General features: G+C 42.3%; 1 protein-coding gene across 1 annotated transcript in view; it reads left to right on the top strand.

Moving 5' to 3' along the window:
• TRIM65 (tripartite motif containing 65) overlaps positions 1-17,492 on the top strand; it is a 442,474-nt gene that overhangs the window by 394,549 nt on the left and 30,433 nt on the right. The gene's annotated exons all lie outside the window — the stretch shown is intronic.

The raw sequence follows: 17,492 nt of genomic DNA, 5'->3' as shown, positions 1-17,492 counted from the left end.
ACTTTCACAATGGGGTAAAATCAGCAGGGCACTCTACCCATGGTGATTTCCCCAGTCTACACAAGCAAATTCCAACCAATGCTCACATGCCACAGACATGTGCACTCCCTCCCTCTATGATGGGTGCAGCCATCCTCCCATTCCTATGCCATCAGGCTGCCATAGTCAATGCTCTGTACCTATATGCCACAGGAGCAGGCTTTCGTAATGGCAGGTTTGACGTTTCCATTTAGTTCTCCCTGGAAAGTGGACAGAAGAGCAACAGCCAAATACACAACTATTGCAGAAGATACACTATAATTGTGTGTGTGTGTGTGTGTGTGTGTGTGTGTGTGTGTGTGTGTGTGAGTCATGACATTAGTACTGTTTAGTGTAAACTGACACAATAAAGCATCCATATTAATCTGCACAAAGCACCCTTAATAGCCTTTGAACCCTAATACACCACCCCTTGTAGCTCAGAAATCAAGGGTCTGGACAGTATGGATATGCAATTTCCTAACTTCTCTGTAGCCAGCTTGGTGGATATGGGCATCATGAGACAATATGGCAATTATCTCATGTTTACTGACAACCACTTAATCCTTAAACAATCAGACACAGTATGCAAGAGGTGTACTTACACAATAGCTCTGACATAGGAGACCTCCAAACACTGAATCCAAACCAGTATGGCTTTATCAAAGAAAGGTCATGCTTACTAATCTGGTGGACTTCTATGAAAGGGTCACTAAGGCAGTGGATGAAGGGGAAACTGCATACTGCTGACCTAGATCTGGCTAAGGCATTTGATACAATACCCCACTCAGACATTGCCAACAAACTTGCAGAAATAGGCATAATCCCCTTTATAACACACTGGATAGCTAGTTGGGTCACTGATAGGACCCAGGAGGTTAGAACTGGTGAAGCCATCTACCCAAAGAGGCCGGTCACTAGTGGAGTCTCCCATGGTTCTGTGCCAGGCCCACCCCTCTTTCACATGTACTTCATTATTATGAAGATGATCATCAACCCCCTTTTTCCTCATTTTCTACATGGGGTTGGGGTGTCATGCTAACTGTCGCCATCTCTCTCTCTTGACTCAATGCCACACTCCTGCCTTCTTTGACACTAATGCCCAACTGTCACAGATCTTCTTTCACACAATCCATCCACCTCTTTGCTGGATGCCCTCATTTCCTCTTACCTTCTTTCTGTATGTCCCAAATCTTTTTCACCAGATTGTCTTCTGATTTTCTGCACATGTCCAAACCACCGTAATCTGTTTTGTTTGATCTTTTCTGCAGTTGGAGCTACTATGGCTTCTATTCTTTATGTCCTCATTTCTTCACCTGTCCCACAGTGTGCATCCTACCACCCATCTCAAGCACTTTATTTCAACCACCTCTAGCTTTCTCATCTGCTCTGCTTTTACTGCCCAGGTTTCTGTACCATACAGTAGTAGTGTTTGTACCACTGTACTGTACACCTTACTTTTCACCTTCTTTGGCATTCTTCTGTCATACACTACACCTGACACTCTATGTGGCTGCAGCATCTCTGATTCTACCTTTGATCTCTTCATTCAGACTTCCGTTCTCCTCAACCACCCCTACCAGATACTTGAATCTGTTAACCTATTACACTATCTTCCCTTTTATCTCAGTTCTCAACTTCTTCTGATTTCCCCAGTTTGCTGCCATTACCACTGTCTTATCTGTACTTAGTTTCATCCCATATGCCTTCAGTTTTGCATTCCATTCCCCTATCCTTTGCTGAAGTTCTTGCTCACAGTCTGCCTGTAATACCGCATCATCTGCATACAGCAACTTTGTTGATCTGTCCCCTCCAGCCTGTATGCTAATGTAATTTTTTTATTTATTTTACATTTGTTTACCGGGCTAGTCCAGCTAGATATATGTCCATTTTCAGTGGAGGCCCGGGGAGAAAAGCTCCACTACATACTACTAAACAATGTCAAGATATACATCAATATACAATAATAGGAAAACAAAAAAGCATATGCAATAAATCTTGAAACAGGTTGTATAAACTTTTGAGTAGAGTCTAAATCTAGGATGGTAAAAAAAGAAAAGATGAAGAAAATTAAATACTCTGTAAGAGTATATAGAAGAGAAGAAAGAGAAAGGTTGTTAAGGAATCAGATAAAGATGGAAAAAAAAAGAGAGCTAAACCAGGGTTATGACAAGAACAGAGCCAATGGTTATTTAGGAAGAATTTTAGTTTAGTTTGAAATAGGGAGAGTGAAGTTAGGGATGTAAGGTCTTGTGGTAACTTGTTCCATATTTTGCCAATTGAGTTGGAAAATGTGGAGTCACCTGCTGAATTTTTGGATCGGGATGTTTGGACCAGTATTTTGTTGGTGGAGCGTAGGTACCTCTGATTGTTATAGGGCATTATGAGGGTGGAGAGTATTGGGGTGTTGTCAGGGTGATGGGCATTATGGGCAATAGTGAGTTGATAGTATTGTATGAGGTGTGGTAGTTCCAGCCACCCAAGCTTCTTGAGATTTAAACAATGATGAGTTCTATATGGAGAGGCAGTTGCAAATCTGGCAATATTGTTATATGGTGTAGTAAGTTTATTAAGATTATGTTTAGAAAGATTTGTGTATATGGAGGAAGCATATAAAAGGGTTGAGATTAAGTGGGTTCTAGCTATTGTAATTTTGGCTTCAGGAGTAAGAAAAGATTTGATTCTGTAGAGAGAGCCTAGTTTTCTGTTGGTAGATTTTATTGTAAGATTAATATGATTGTCAAATTTTAATTGATTGTCAATAGTAATACCCAAGAGTTTTGTTGTTTGGTCAGGAGAGATAATGGTCCCATTATCAGATATTAGCGTGAAATGGATCGAGGTAGACAAGTGGGTGGGTGAAAAGAGCAAGAGTTTGGTTTTCTTGGGGTTAAGGAGAAGACAATCATTAGAGAACCATTGTTCTATAGTTGAGAAGGTTTTTTGTGTGAGAGAGTGAAGTTCTGACTGCGTTGAGGCTGAGCAAATGATGGTAGTGTCATCTGCATATTGAATGCAAGTTGTTTGTGGAGTAGCTATATGAAGTTCATTAATGAAAATGGAAAACAAGAGGACCTAAAATAGAGCCCTGAGGGACTCCTATAGTGGTGGGGAGAAGATCAGAGAGTTGGTTGTCCCATAGAACTGCTTGTTTGCGGTTGTCTAGGTAAGATGAGAACCAGCATAATGCAGGGTTATCTAGAGAGAAAGATTTTAAACGATGGAGAAGAAGCTGGTGATTGACCATGTCAAAGGCTTTGGACACGTCTACGAAGAATGCCGAAGGAGTATTATTGTTGCGGTTTTTGTTAATTGAGTCGATGAAGGATAGTAAGGCTGTGCTAGTACTATGGTATGGTCGAAACCCATGTTGGCAATTAGCCAGGAGTTTATGGTCTAGTAGGTAATTTAGTAACTATTTGTGGATACACTTCTGCCGTAATCTTTGGCATCTACTTCTTGGATGTCAAAGTTAATGTCAAAGGCTTCTAGCTAACCAAGTTTGAAGATGATTGCAAACTGGGAGCAGCCTTTGGATCTCCCCAAGATGAGAACACCCTTCAGGAAGGTCTAATACAAACAAACGTTTGGTGCCAAAGCCATAGTTTAAACCTCAGTACCAAGAAATGCATTATACAACCTTTTGGGAACTCTGGTATTCCAGTTAACTACATCATAAAAAAAACAGCCATAAAAGTTGACACTCGTCAGTGATCTGAGAAGTCATGTAGATAGTATCCTAGCCTATGACTAATGTGTCCAAGGTAATAAGAAAATCCTTCAATGTTGCTGAACCTATAAGCAACAGCATGGCATTTAGGTCCAGACAGGTCATCTTACCACTGTACATGGCCCTCATCAGGCCCATCATTGACTATAATGCCCCCTTTGGTATGTACCTGACCAGAATCATGTAGCAACTGGAATGTCCATAAAATGTTCTCTGCGAAAAGAAAACAGGGAATAAACACAATGTCCTACACTGATTGCCTCAAAACCCTGTCTCTTAACTCAGTATCACACAGACTTCTAAGAAGTGATCTTTGCCTGGCATACAAGGCATCCCTGGACCCTGTTTTGATGAATCTTTTGCACATCTGCAAAACAAACTGCATCAGAACTACTAGATTAAAAGACCTAAATTGGTTGCAGCATAAATAGGACAAGTTGCAAAAACAAATATCTTTCTCAACAAATTCCCATTCTCTGTAACAGGCTCCCCATCCATTTGAAGTAGAGGTTCCTCACTATCTCTATTTAAATGCAACCTGGACCAGTGGGTGGGTAATCGGGAATTTACCCCTGGTCTGACTCCCATGTCTCTGATGGACAGAGGCAGTCAGTAAATCACCCTGTATAAATCAAGTATAAATCAAATTTGGGTTGCACAGCTAGGCTTTTAAAGACCTTAGTGGTCATTAGCCTGGTCTACACTTATGAACCTGTTAGTGCTCTAACAATATAAACACATAAAAATTAAATAAAATCCAAAGCTTGTAAATGATATAGTGGGAGACTCAGTTGTACATATAGCCATAATGCTGACTTCTGCACTCTTCAAACAACATGGTACATGTCACTGTTATAGGTTCACATAAATGCATGGACTAATGCATGGTTTGACTTTGCTGTAACAATGTGATCAGCATGTATAATGGAAATAAATTGTGACACATTACCAAACATGCCATTCCTTACCAAATATGCTGTGCTAAGATTATGTAGATTGCTGTCCATGGTAATAAGAAGTGGATGTCATTCTTTATGTGCCTGTAGACTGCATTGTGTCATACTGAGTGACACATATCTACAGTGTAGGAAGTGTTAGCAAAAAGCAGTTTTCCTTTGTCAGTACACAGTGTGTAACACATTGCTTCTGGATGATTGTGCCATTACAACATCCAATAACACAACATGTACTACCTTATGGGCTATCACTGTAGGTAGTTTGAAGGATGTAGATATTTGGGTATTGTTAGTATCCATGGAATGTCACCTTGCTCCTTCCCAAGGATGAAGTCAAGAGTCATAAGGTGATGACCACAAATGAATGCCCTTCTCTTCCACAATAGTAGTGTCCCTCCCGCATCAGCAACCACTGTATTTAGCATGCAGCACCAGTACATATTTGTGTTCCAGAAACACATATGATAGTATACATATCCCTTTAGTATTTCCTTGCTATTTTAAAATTGCACAGTGTGGTATAACTGTTGTAGCATACCTGACCACTTGTTCTGTTCCTACTGTACTTGTGCAGAGGACATTATGAACTGCCACTCTAAAGTGTGACCCAGATTTGTGCATCAGTAACATCCAGAGTCAAGCTACAGAATGTGTGTGCCCTGTGTATAACTGTTGCAGGGATAAGGTGCTACAGAACACACTGTACTCAGTGGTGGTGTTAGTACTGTGGTACCATAACAGTGTGAACTTTCCTGGAACCCTGGCAGCTGGCTTGCCCTGAAGTAACAGTGTCATCCTTCAAAAGGTTTATTGCCAGCCTCTGTATAGCTTCCAAACTGCCTTCTTTATTTTAGATGTACCATGGTATGACCTTGCATAGATTAATGATATTATTTTAGTGTTGTGATGTGTAACTGGATGGTGGATGTGTTTGTGATACTAACATTGCAGGTTTAGACAGTGATGGGACACTGTGATGCCCTGCAGTTGTCTTTAAGTAGCCTGGTGCTGTTGAGGACTGTAAGGAAAAGATGAATCAGTTTGTGTACTATATACACATCCTATTAATAGACAGAAAGATACAATAGTTCTCTTCCTTCATTATGTTACTTCTAGTCACATGACTAGTCATGGGGCTCACACTTTCTGTCATCAGATGTCACCTGCTGACATTATATATTCCTACAACTTCACCAGGTATGAGGCTGGAATGGAGGGGGTACTTAATATGCAAGCTGTCCTACTCCAGTTATAGATCTTCTTATCTCACCTGATCATTAGGCAGTCACCCATTAGCCATTACCAAGGACTGATTCGACATTTTGCTGTGACTTGATAATCTAACTTATAAATGCAGTTTACAGCTGAATTGCAACTTGGCTGCTACCAACAGTACTTTCAGTGAAATAACCTAGAATTATTCTTCCACTCTACTTTCATGTCCATTTTCTAGAGTTTTCCTAACACTCAGACCTGGTTTTCAGGCATTTCCTTCTTGGAAGTTCAGAAACGTCACTTTTGATTGCCTGGACTCTGTGGATCAGTTGATTGTGATTCTGCTGGATGATCGCTTGTTCTCATAGGTTGTAATGTTGTAGATCTCCAATCATTCTTTTCCCTTCCCATTTGAGAATACAAGTTGACGACTGCTGTTTCCACAGTAAACCAGCTAAAATGCCAACAACAATGATAATAACAGTAACACTACTAATAATAACATTAATAATAACAACAAACAACAATATTTTGTTAACAGGAAAATGCATTCTGTTCTCCTTTACAACATTAAGAGCATTTGGGCTGTTTGATGTTGCTATAACCAAGGTGCTCTATTCACTATCTAGCATATTAAATATCTGTCATAAACAAAGCTGCTTCTGTGGTCCCTGGGTATGCCCACCTGACCTGGGTTATGTTAGTAGTTCAAGTAGAACTGCTCAGGAAGAGTTAGCAGCCAATGTTGTCTTACTGTCCCAGGGGAAAGACAGTGGTGGAGTATAGCAAGAACAGCTCCACCTGAGGAAAGTCTTGTAATTGCAGCACTTGTAAATAGAAACAGAGAGGAGTGTGAGCCCATCATTGAGCATGCATGCACTGTAGTTTGGATCACTGGCATGCAAAATCATGCATCCAGAGTAGCAGGGATTAAACCATGCTTTATGGCAATAGGAGGAGGTTAGGCACATAAAAAACATTGTCCCACCTGCTGGATGACAGCAATGTTTGCTGCTTTTTATGTCCCTTATAGGTTCATAGGTTTATAGGTAGGTACTAGGCTATCGGCCCAAGGGCCTACGTAAGTCTAGCCAACAAGGTTCCCTGGCTTACGCCACCCAAGAAAGTTATTTTCCTGTTCCACTGTCGAGCAGAGACACAGAAGTGATCCCCGGGGTGTATTTCCTATTTCCCATCCACTCATCAAGATTTTTCTTGAAGAGTGCTAATGAAGAACTTTGCTTGACATAGATCGATAGCCTGTTCCTGAGTATGGGAAGTCTCTGGGACAGGAATCTATCCCTCCAGCATGTCCTGTTTATTGTGGTGACAAGGTTTAGGTCCCTAGAGCATGTAGCTCGGAGGGATTGGGATTTCTGTAGGTGTAGCATGTCCAACAGCTCTGGGTTTGACATAGCTTTATATGTTAGGCAAAGATCTCCTCAGAGTAGGCGATATGGTACGGAGTAAAGCTGGAGTTTTTTGAGGCAGTCAGTGTAGGGTATTTGTTTGAGGCCAGTAATCCTCTTTGTGAGGTACTTCTGTGGCCTTTCCAGCTGCTGCAGTTGTCTTGTGAGGTACATTCCAAAAGGGGCGTTGTACTCTATAATGGGTCTAATGAGTGTCGAGTGGAGGGGAACAATGACTTCTTTTTTCCTGGATGAGAACCCTTTTATGATGAGGTGTGCCATGTAGAAGGACTTCCTGACTACTGTGGCGATGTGACTATCAAAGGAGAGGCTACTGTCCACCTGGGTCCCAAGGTCTCTTATCACACATTTGGTATTAAGTAGATTGCTGCCTATGTGGTAGTTCATGAGTACAGAGTTTTTACCAAAGGGGATGACACTGCAGTTTTTGGAATTGAGCTTGAGGCCATGACTCTGACACCAGGCATCTGTCTCAGCGAGGCCCTTCTGTAGGATGTCCACATCATTTGGGGACTTGACTATGGCTCCTAGTTTGCAGTCATCTGCGAACTTCGTTAGCCAGAGGTCTTTTGTGTTAGCCTGTACTTCAGAGAAGTAGATACCAAACAGGAGAGGTCCCAGGACGGAACCGTGTGGTACTCCACTTGTCATTGCTTTGAGGTCAGATTTGGAGTCTGCAACTTTTACAGTGTGGGTTCTGTCAGTGAGCTAGTTGGCAACCCATCTTGTGATGTAGGGATTTATACCTAGTTTAGTGAGTTTAGCTATGATTCCAGAATGGGGAATGGTGTCGAAAGCCTTGGCGAGGTCAAGATAGGCTGTGTGAACTACCTTACCCTCATCTACGGCTTTGGTGACTGCCCCAAAGAAGTCGATCAGGTTCAGGAGGCATGATCTGCCTTTCACAAACCCGAACTGGGTGGGATCTAGAGTTTGGAGGTTACCAATGGCTTTGTTTATGAGTTCCGTGATGATACGTTCCATGGCCTTGCAGACCAAGCTCATTAGGCTAATAGGTCGATAGTTCCTGTGATGAGTGGTGAATCCCCCTTTGTGGAGTGGGATAACTGTTGCTGTGTGCCATTCAGTGGGCACAAAGCCTGATGTGAGGCTATTATTGAACATGGTGCTTAAGTGGGGAGCCAGTTCGTTCTGAAGTTCATGTAAAACGCAGCTTGGGATGTTGTCCGGTCCCATGGATGCTGTGTTTTTGGCTTTAGAGAGTGCAGCTTTTACATGCATAATTGTGATTACAGGGACTCTGCATTCTTCCTGTATAGATATGGGCCCTTTAGGGGGTGGGGGGAGTTAGCACTGAACCTATCTGCCAGGATGTTGGCAATATCAGTTGGTTCTGTAATTTTCGTGCCATTGTGCTGTAACGCAGAGTAGATCTGGGTGTTGCCATCGGGATTCTTGACATAGCTATAGAATGTTTTGTGGTTGTCCTTAGAATTAGTGGTGATTTTGTTTTCGTAGCTAGCTTTGGAGGATCTTATAAGGCATCTCAGCTTCTTACTGAGGCTGACCAGGAAGCTCCTCCACTCATGGGATTTGACTCTCTTTTGCAACAGTTTCTTCCTTCTGTTGTACAGTTTGTTTATGGCAGGGGACCACCAGATTGGCTTTCTTTTTTTGGAGGATAGCATCTTGGTTCTGTTTGGGATAGCATGATCCATGCACTTGTGTAAGTGCTTATAGAGTGCATTTGTGTAGGAATCAGCAGTTGTAACTGTATTGTCCATCTGCATGGGTGTCATGAAGTTCACCACTTCTGTCTTAAGAAGCATGAAGTTGGCTTTGGATTAATTGTTTACTGTGGTTTCCTTAATGGGGGGTGGGGGCGGGATGTGGATATCAAGGGTAAATAGCTTATGGTCCGATCAGACCAACGAGGAGTTGACTTCAGGTGTGGAACACCAGTCACTCATGTTGGTAATGACTAGGTCTAGGATATTGTTGCCCCTGGTGGGGGTGTGGATAAGTTGATTCAGGGCATTGGAGTTTATGATTTCCAGAAAGCATTGAGCTAAGGAGTTGGTACATGAGTAGTTTTCCCAGTTAATGGTGGGGTAGTTGAAGTCGCCCATTATTAGGGTGTTTGGTTGAACCCTAATATTTTCCAGTACATCGAGAAAAGAGGAGTGAGAATCCTGGGGCATGAAGTGGGGGATCTGCAGCAAGCTACAAATTGGATTGCAGTTTTGCCCAGAGTACCTCGGATGCATTATGCTGAGCAACTAGCCTGGAGGTGTGGATATCCTTAATGAATATGGACACACCTCTGCCTTTGGTGTATCAGTCCAGGTTACATGGCTGAAAAGTGTGGGTATGAGTTATAGCCTGGTAGTGCAGGGGTGCTCTCTGGAACCTTGAACTTCCTGTTACAGTGGTGAATTTGTTATTTGAATCTTGCCTAAAAAAGGCACTATAGGGGCAGCAAGAGCCTTAGCCAGTATCCGGAATCCCAGGGGTGACAGGTGTAAGCCATCTGTGGCAAAGCATCGTGGTCTGTCGACCATGTCTTCCCAAGCAGATAGATACTGGATCCCCTTAGACTGACACCAGAAGCTTAGCCAATTGTTGAAGTCAGTCATTTTGTCCTTGTACTGCGGTATCATTCTGGGTGATGGCAGAATGCTACTCAGGGCTAGGGTCATACCTGCCTGGGCTACAAGATTGGAGAGCTCTTCCATGTCTCTTTTCATGTAGTCCAGGGAGGTACGTCTTAGGTCATTCACACCAACATGGACAATGACAGGGTCATATTTGTACTTATTGTGGCATGACCTGAGTGCGTGGGTTATGTGGCGGATCCTGACACCCGACAGGCAGCTGACAGTAACCTTCTCCTTGTTCAGCCTGGTGAGTGGGACATCAGTGTTCCTGACTATAGAGTCACCTATGACTAGTGTGTTAGGTACATTCTTTTGCCTTATTGGCTGTGGTTGAGTGGCACGAGTCTGTGGGCTGTGTGTCATTTGGGTTGTGTTGGGGGATGGAGGTTGCTTGCGTTTCTGCTTTGGAGCTTTCTGTTGCTTAGACAGATTATTATTGTGAGCCTCCGTGAATGTTTTTGTGTTACTATGTGTGGATTTTGGTGGTGTAGATTTAATGAGACTATGTAATGAGTGTGGTGTGGTGCAAATGTTTACCTTCTCCTCCAGTTTGGCTAGATAAGTGCATCTCTCACAGGTTGTAGTGTTGGATGGTAGGAGGAGATGGTTTTCTGTTTACATGAGGCAATTTCTACATTGCCTCAAGATGCCCAGATTCATCAGATAGACAGGAGAGAACACTGGGAGCTGACCCTTGGACATGCCTGAATAAAAAACTATTTTCCTCTAGATAAGTGAGGAAAGTGAGTACAAGAGCTGTTTTTTCTCTAAGCAAGTGAGAAAAGTAAGTACAAAAACTGTTTTCCTCTAGGTAATGAGGGCGGTTGAGTGCTATAGTAATTAGTAGTTATTTAGTGCTTACAAGTTCTGAACAAGTGCTGAGCATGAATAAGCAAATTTAAGAGCTAAAACTAAGAATCTGTATCTGCACTAGATGAGTTACAGGACAGAAACAAGTGCAAATGCAGGCTTTCAAATCAGAAAGTTGAGAGAGATGGAAGAGATTGCACAAACGGCCAACAAAATAATTAGTGCTTCCAGGTCTTGAACCCAGGAACATCTACACCATACTCACAGCAACATAGCACTTGGATGCCAGGAGTTGGGAGAAATTAAAGAGTCAGTTGGAGATAAGGGCTTCATGATTTCAGGAGAACACAGCCAAAAAGTTGTTTTTAAAAATCCCTCATGAATGTTATTTTTCATTTTTCTGCTATCCAAAGAATGATAGCCATACGTTTCCAATCTGGATAACCTGCAGTCTGCAGTATGGCTGATGTTGCCTTCTTTATCCCTTGTTTGCTCACTTATTCTGTTACTTTGATCTCTTCCTGTTCATATCGATAGCTATTCTTCCTCTACATCACTACTGCTACAGTATTTAACTTGAAATGTTTACATTTCAGTCAATGTCTCTATGTTGTAAGTTTCTACAACATTCTCAAGATATTTTCTTTTGTGAGAGCCACTACTTCAGACAAATCTATTATCCTGATACCCTTTCTAGACAGATGTAGACCACCATGCTAATGTGGGTCTGCACTTTTCCATATAGTCCCTCTGCAGCCATTAAGCTGAGATTTGCACCAGTTTGCCCAGCATTCTTTGAAATTCCCTTTCATGAAGCACAATATCATATCTGATGTTGTCATTTTCATTCATTCCTCAACTGATGGGTTTGTATCCAAGACTCAGATTTGACTTGACTGCTTCTTCCAGACCATTGGATCCTAGAATTTTCAAACTCCTCCCTTTACCCATAATGCCCCGCCAACCTAATGTACATCAGAACTTGTTTGCCACCATTACATATCAGACACGGATTCCTAGCTCTTGAGTGATTTTAGTCTAATCTTTTGATTTGTCCTTCTAACTGGTATTTGTGAGCTACAAAAATTTTAGTATTTTTCTTTTCCTCCTCCCTCTCACAGTTTACTGTTTTTAGCACCCTCCCTTACCTTTTTTACTGCTAAGTTGCCCTTTGCGGCACTTCTTTAATTAACATTGCTGGTATACTTTTGCAATCCTTCGAGTACTTTACCTAACATTGTTGGTAGTCTATCTTTTCTACCGCTTTCTATTTCCTTAAAAAAAAAAAAAAAAGATGTTTGTTTATCTGTTGTTGTGGATAAGTGTGTTTTTTTGGTTCTCACCCTTTTAGTTAAGAACTTGTTGTATCTGTCTTTTGTTGCCAGTGCTTATAAGATGTCGAAGAAACCCTCTGGGTATAAAGTGTATTTCCTGTAGGCATTAGATCCCAAATTCTGATGCCCACAGGGAATGTGCTAATTTTTGGTTCTTTATTTGTTCTGGTTTTAATTCTAGCACCTTGATTGCCCTCCATATCTTCTTCCTCTGTGGCTGGGGCTCAATCACCTTCTAAGAAGGCAGAAAAGGCAAAAGTTGATTCTAAAACTAAGGGCAACAAGTCCTGGAAAAAGTCTCCTGATCGTCCCTCAACTTTGGCTGTGGCTCCCTCAATGGAGCCCCCGCCAAGATCCTAAAAAAGTTAGATCCATCAGTCTCTGATCTGACATCTCCAAGTTTAACATCTCCATAGATCCATGCCCCTCCACTTCCATTGGATACTATTTCATCTAGGCTCCCCTCTCCATTCCTAGAGTTGTTGCCTCAAAGGCATTCTATGCGTCCTTCTACTTCCTCCTGTCTTTGGTCCTCCAGAAGCCTTTCAGTAACAGACATGGACAGGATGATGAGAAAGCGTCTTAGGGCACAGGTACAGATGGGGGTTCTTCCAGCTCAGATCCCTCCTGGGCCTGAGAGTCTACGACTGTCTACTTCTCCTTTGGTATCTCCTTCTCTGATCTGTCCTTCTGCTACAGAGCCATTGGATCTGAGATCCCTGTGGGTTTCAACTTTGGATCTGAAGAGTGCTTTTTCTTAGACACCAGTGGCTTCCCTGAGCTGAATGGCACAGAGTGTTTCAAAGCAGAAGCACTGGCACTGGATCATTTGGCTTGCTGCTGACTCTGAAGTTTTTGGAGACAACTCTTCCCCTTGGAGCCTCAGGACTGGATAGCTTGGGTCCGACACCCTCCTCAGGTGAAGTGCTGATGGGGTTGCAGGAGCTATCAATCTGAGAGATTTCAAACTCAGATCCATCGACTTCTGTTTCTTCTAGGCATTTTACTTTTGAGGTTGTGGAGAAGGATTTCTGTCTGCCTAGAGAACAGACATCCCTGGCTTCATCAAATAAGACAATGCTACCTCATATGTTTTGTGTCCTGAGCCTCAATCATCTTTTGTACTGGGACCGCCAACCCAAGCAGGCCTTCAGCCAGACCATCACGGCATTATTATTTCTACCAAAACTTCCCCAAAACACCCCACTGAAGAAGTTCTTCACAAGAGGACATGTAAAAGGAGGCACTTAGATCCCCCCAAGGAATATCTCACAGAGGATACTGATTTTGATGAGGGGAATGGAGACATCCATCCTAGAGCTCTTGAAACAAACAGGTGGTTAGTCTTCCAATACCCCCTCCGAAGATGAATCTGTGTTTCTGGAGGTTTTCTGGTTTGACTCATCTATTTCTTGGATGACCCTCTAGCCAATGAGCTCATTGACTTAGTCTCTCAGTGGACATGGAAGGAGCCAAACACTGCTGAGCCAATACCTAAGAGACCAGATATGGTTCTTGTCCCCCCTCAAGACTGTGCACACTGGAGCAAGGGAGTTCCTGTTGATGCCATGGTTGTTGCTGCAGCCACAAGAAAGGGACTAGAAGAGCTCCTCTGTCCATTCACCTAATAGGGAGTCTAAAGCATTAGACAGATTTGAGAAGTGTGCTTATGCAACCTTTGCTTTTAGGTCGCTGAAGTACAAAGGGATTTGATCAAGGAGCTTACCAAATCTCCTTCTGGGTACATGTCCTCCAAGAACAGGATCTCCTCACAGCCGGCTACCCTTCTGTCTATCTCAAATGCATCCATAAGGTTGATCTCCCATGCTGCAGAATGTACCTCATGAGCATTGGGTTCAGGCATAGGAATCATTAGACATGCCTAGATGCCTTATATGACTGTGAAACCATTTAAGTCTTCTTTCATCAATATGCTCTTTGACAGATCTTTTGTTTTTGGTACCAAGGTTAAGGACACACTCTGCAAGTGTGAACAAGAGGGGAAAGCCCCTGTCTGCTGTGGGTGTACAGTTTTCTACACCTCAAAGCCCCTTCTGTAGGAACCAAGAGGTGGTAGAAAAATGTGGTTTAACAAGTGCCAAGGTCTTTTCCTGGATTCACGTGGATACAGTTTCCCCAGTGGCAGGGGGGGATCTTGAATGGAAAACGCTGGCTATACAAGCAGAGGTGATCTGCAGAAACTGGGATCTTGAGATTCTTTCACAGAAAGGCCCTATCAATGGTCCTTAAAGGAGGCCTGACTTTCCCTCTCTGGAGGCAGTCAGGGATCATTTATCTCTGCACCAGAGAGCCTGGCTAGTTATCACAAATGATTTGTGGGTGTAGACGGTTATATCCAGAGATTATATCATACCATTTTCCCTATCCACTCCCACTGTTCTGAAGAAACTCTGAGATATTTCACATAGTCAGAGGGAAGCATTATCTCTAGAAATAAAAAAGCTGCTAGAAAAAATAATCATCCAAGAGGTACGGAACTTACTCAAGATTCGTTTTATTGCCAAAAAAGACTGGGGACTTGAGACCAATTTTGGATATCAGCAAGTTAAATAAGTTTGTTCAGTATACAATGTTCTGGATGATCACAGTTCAATCCATTTTGCCTCTGTTGCAAAAGAATGATTGGATGTACTTGCTAGATCTTCAGGATGCATACCATCATATCAAAATGAACAGGTGTTCCAGAAGATACCTATGCATTCTGCTGGGAGCCAGTGATTACCAGTTCAGAGCACTGCCCTTTGGTCTCCCTACAGAGCCCATGTTGTTCAACAAATGCATGGCAGTAGTAACAGCTTGCTTGAGACTGATGACATTCTGGGTGTTTCCATATCTAGATGACTGACTCTTTACAGCCCCAACCAGTCATCAACTAATGCAGGAAAGGGGCTGCCTGCTTCAGATGTGCTCTCATCTGGGAATAACAGTCAATTATAACAAATCTCAACTCACCCCAACACAGAGTCTGGAGTTCTTAGGGATGCATCTGAATGCAGGCAAATAACCTATCTCCCTTCTATTCGAATAAACACTCTAAAGTCCCAAGTAAAGGAAGTAATGTAGACTTCATTTCTTCCATCCTGTCTGATCTTAAAGGCTTTGAGTTCCATAGCAGCAGCTATCAACCTTGTTCCATTGGCCAGGTTCCATATGAGGATCCTTCAATGGACTCTGTCGGCTCAATAGCCCATTCTCCATGCCAATCAGGATCACTCAAGGAAGCAAAATATATTTTCTGTGGTGGATTCAATCAAACCAGCTACACAAAGGCCATCCCTTTGTTCTTCCCCTTCCCAAGGTCACAGTGATCACAGATGTTTCCCAGCTCAGGTGAGGGGGGCACTACTTAGGAAGGACAGTCTGAGGCACTTGGTCTCCTGAAGAGGCCAAGACACATATCAGTATCCTGGAGATGAGGGATGTCTTCCCAGTGTTGCAGGCTTTTCAAGATGGTCCCCTTTCAGGGCAATTACAATTTAAATGGACAATATGTTAGTAGTCTGGTGCATTAACAGACAAGGGAAACTAGATCTTACTCTCTTCTAAAAAAGCTATGAGAGTTTGGCAATGGGCAATCTCTTCTGATTTCTTTCAATGCATCACACATCCTGGGAAATCCAGTGTGATTGCAGACAATCTAAGTAGGTTCATTCTGATGCCTCACAAGTGGTCTCTCAATGTCAACATGACAGAGAAAATTCTCCATCATTGGGGCCAGCCATGCTGTGATCTGTTTGCCTCTCCCCTCAACAATAAGTGCAGCAGGTTCTTTGCCCTGACCCCTCCATCGGAGGAGTCACTGAGAGATACTCTAGTTCACGATTGGCCCTCCAGACTCCTATATGCTCTTCCACCCTTACCACTAATTCCCAAATTTCTTCAGAAAGCAGCTCGGTTGAAGAGCACAGTTATTCTTATTGCTCCCTTTTGGCTTCGTCAGATTTGTCTCCTGATCATTAGCCCCATAGTCCCCATTTCTGCATAGACTGATGGAAGTCCAAAGGTTGAAATGAGCTTTTGATGAAAATACCAACAAGTTCAAACCAGATTTTCTTACAGGGTGAGACTCCCCTCCCCCTTATTTAAATGAATTGATACAAGTAGCTGTGTGAAGCTATACTAAATTGTATGTTTTATATTGTATTTTACCAAAAACTTCAAAACAATACATTTTAAACAATAGACATGCATAGTTACAACACCAATGGCTAACTCTCTCCAGAAGACAATATGCACTCAAACTAAGTGGAGGTGGGGCTACACCCCCACCCCCCAATGTAGGGGGCTGTGCCTTTCACCCCTGCACCCCCTAACTATATATACTAACTCCAGGATTGCACTACAGTGGGGAAAAGGGCATATATCTTTTACTTGCCTTACAGTACTCTACACAGTGCCATATATACTAACTGCAGTTTAGTGAAATGAGATTCAGTGAAATGAGTTTTCAGTAATTTGAGTTTTCAGAGAAGTGGTCGAGGTGAAATGAAATTCGGTGAAAAGAGATTCAACGAAACAAAGTAGACGTGTGTGTGTGTGTGTATGTGTATGTGTGTATGTATATATATATATATATATATATATATATATATATATATATATATATATATATGTATTTGTATTTTATTTTATTTATTTTACATTTGTTTACCGGGATGGTCCGACTGGATATATGTCCATTTTCAGCGGAGGCCTGGGAAGAAAAGCTCCAAGTTAGCAGATTACATTAGTAGCATTTACAAATTAACATAGTTTACAGTCTTCAGTAAGATTACAAACATTTATAGAACATGGTAGGCAACTGAGAGTTTCACACAGGGTTTCACACAGATAAGGACTTTATCCCGTAACGAGCTCTAGATATGCCACAAAGCAAAGTCATATACATTTTAGAGTCAAATGACAGATTTAATTAGGCAAGGTATCCAATACCAGGGGGTGGGTGTTAGTCAGGTTTTGAACAAGGACATTTCCAGTGCATTTGAAAGTGTAGTTTGAGGCTTTTTTTAACTGGGTTAGAGAGGGCTGGAGAGTAAGTTCAGCAGGTAGAGAGTTCCAAGTTTTGCCTACAGAGCTGACAGATAGAGTCAGCAGCCACATGAATGCTTTTGGTTGTTTGAACCAACAGTTTGTCAGCAGAGTGCAGTGACCTCAGGTTGCTATAGGGATTAATGATTGTATTTCGTGCTGGTGTCTTATTAGGGTGGTGTAGAACTCTGTGGGCTATTATAAGTTGGTTGTATTGGAGAAGACTAGTCCATTCAAGCCAAACTAGTTGAGTTAAGTTGATACAGTGGTGGGTCCTAAAGGTTGTACCTGTAGCAAATCTAGCAATATGGTTGTGACAGCTTGCAAGTTTG

The sequence above is a fragment of the Protopterus annectens genome, chromosome 10.part0 (genome assembly GCF_019279795.1).
Source record: "Protopterus annectens isolate FY-2018-M chromosome 10.part0, PAN1.0, whole genome shotgun sequence".
Classification (NCBI taxonomy): Eukaryota; Metazoa; Chordata; order Ceratodontiformes; family Protopteridae; genus Protopterus; species Protopterus annectens.
Note: the sequence above shows the minus strand (reverse complement) of the source record. Positions and strands in the feature narration are given on the sequence as shown.